Genomic DNA, 2813 nt, shown 5'->3' on the forward strand with positions numbered 1-2813 from the left:
AGGGAAAGCCCTTGCATTCCCCAGTTTGATCAGCTCATTAACAGACTGACAATATCTCGGGAGCTGCTGATGCTCAATGCTTTAATAATAACATCTGCTGACTTCCTCAGGGCCCGTTTCAGAAGAAATTAGGTACAGGTTTGCACGCCAAAGCGAGCAGGGATGTCATGAATCTGCATCCAGCTGGGAGAAGCAGACAGGCTGCGGAATCGCTGCTGCCAGCGCCGCTGCCCAGCCAGCCCCGGCTGGAGCAGGCAGGGTCTGCCTCCAGCCCCCTCCCCAAAGAGCACAGCCCTGGAGCAGGCAGGGTCTGCCTCCAGCCCCCTCCCCAAAGAGCACAGCCCTGGAGCAGGCAGGGTCTGCCTCCAGCCCCCTCCCCAAAGAGCACAGCCCTGGAGCAGGCAGGGTCTGCCTCCAGCCCCCTCCCCAAAGAGCACAGCCCTGGAGCAGGCAGGGTCTGCCTCCAGCCCCCTCCCCAAAGAGCACAGCCCTGGAGCAGGCAGGGTCTGCCTCCAGCCCCCTCCCCAAAGAGCACAGCCCTGGAGCAGGCAGGGTCTGCCTCCAGCCCCCTCCCCAAAGAGCACAGCCCTGGAGCAGGCAGGGTCTGCCTCCAGCCCCCTCCCCAAAGAGCACAGCCCTGGAGCAGGCAGGGTCTGCCTCCAGCCCCCTCCCCAAAGAGCACAGCCCTGGAGCAGGCAGGGTCTGCCTCCAGCCCCCTCCCCAAAGAGCACAGCCCTGGAGCAGGCAGGGTCTGCCTCCAGCCCCCTCCCCAAAGAGCACAGCCCTGGAGCAGGCAGGGTCTGCCTCCAGCCCCCTCCCCAAAGAGCACAGCCCTGGAGCAGGCAGGGTCTGCCTCCAGCCCCCTCCCCAAGGAGCACAGCCCCGGCTCCTGTGCCCCAGCACCCCCCGACCATCGCCCTGCACAGGACCAAGGCAGCCGTGCCACCAAAGGGGCTGGTAACTGCTGTGGGATTTTTTTAATCTAGTTTCCTATGAAAACAAGGTTCCTGTGATCCCTGTGTGCTTGTCTGTCTGCCTGTCCTGCCCAATAACTTTGAACTCTTTTCTTTACTGATTTAAACCAGATTTCACAGAGAGGTAGAAGTCTCAAGGATAATTAAGTTCCTAAAAGGTTCATATGAGTAGGAATTTGGACAGAAAAAGGAATTTAGAGTTAGAACAGGGAAAACGCTTGCATTAAGGGCTTTTGAGTCCATTGACTGGCTTCTGCCACCCATGACAGGTCATTGCTGGGGACTGTGGGAACAGGGTTATGTGCTGGTGGGAAAAGCAGGAAGTCTTTGTGTAATGCAGAGAAGTCAGTCACAGGAAGCCACCTCTGTGGCCTCCGGAGCTCGTGAAACTGATCCTCACACATCCCCAGGCTGGCACTCCTTGGCTTTTGCCAGCCCTTGGCCCAGCCCATGGATGTGACAGCTTTCCCCTGACCAGTGGGGAACTGTTTGTCACTGCAGAATAGTCACCAGCACCATCTCTGGCACAGGGCTACCCTGGTCACTCCTGCTCTCCCTCTCTCCCCACTCTGCTCACCCCATGCTCACCAGTGAGCAGACTTACTTGCTTGGCATAGGTGTGAAAACTCCCCCAAGAGAAGAGCACAGCCCTCTCCTATCTCTGCCAACAAGTAGTTGAGAAACAACCAGCTTACTCATTGTTTCAGTGACAAAACTGTCATTGCTTTCTCTCCCCAGGAGAGTACCTGCCCTGCTCTGCAGCACCTGGAGTTCTGGCCTTCAGGTGAGGACATCTGCTACTTGATTTCAGGTTTCTTCACTCAGAACCTCCAAGGATCTGCTTTGATCCTGTCGGACAGTGGACATTAAATTTGGGCCTTAAAATCAGTAAGTGGAGCCAACCTCTTCAAGCAACAGTCAGTGGAGCAGATGGCAGTGACCCCCATTCCCATCACAGGCCCTCAGAGAGATGCCCGGGGTGCTTGGGCTGTGCTGGCTGGGAGCAGAGGAGCTCTCCTTCTCCCCCACAGGTACAGCTCAGGAAGCTGCAGCACAGTGCAGTCTCCAATGCACGAGCTGCTGGGAAGGTTGTGAAATAAATCCTGGCAGAGCAGTTGGATGAATACTCAGTTTAATTTAAGATCGAACACTCACAAGTCCAACTACAAAGTGGTCTCACTTGGGGCATTCTTGCAGCTTTTGCTTTAATCGAGTAAAATTCTAGAGGTCAAATTTCACCCTCAGTAGAAGGATGTCTCAAGGTTTCCAGCATTTCTAGTGGAAAAACCCCAGAGCAGAGCCCATTTGCTCTGAGAATCGCATGATGGTTCATCAGGGCTTTTTCTCCTCGACGTGTTGCCCATTTTATTAACTTCTGCTTTGCTTTAAAAAGAGGCATCTACCATTTTGCTTCCCTAAAGAAGCTCATGTTATAATTCAAGTGTCAGGACAGATTAAGTTAAATGTGCTGTGTGATTCCCAAAGGAAAACAAACTTCCAAACATCCTCTGTTTGCCTTGTTCCATGTCATGGATTGCATTAGAGCCGAACATGTAATTCTGTCGCCTAATGTGTTAAAGTTGGCAGGAATTTTACTCTCTGTGCAAGGTGAGAAATTACTGAGCTAACAAAACATTTCGTTTCCCCCTCCTTGCGTTCCTTCTTTATGAGATTCTGAATGTGACATTTTCACAAAAAATCCCTACACTTATTTGTGAAAAATGTATATTAAAACCAAAACACATCAAATGGAAAGAAATCACAGATGGTTTTATTCACAAGCAGCAGAATTAATGGCCTTCCCTACTCTTTATAAATATTGGAAGCAGATGAGTTCAT

This window comes from Geospiza fortis, unplaced genomic scaffold (assembly GCF_000277835.1).
Source record: "Geospiza fortis unplaced genomic scaffold, GeoFor_1.0 scaffold27, whole genome shotgun sequence".
NCBI classification, from domain to species: domain Eukaryota; kingdom Metazoa; phylum Chordata; class Aves; order Passeriformes; family Thraupidae; genus Geospiza; species Geospiza fortis.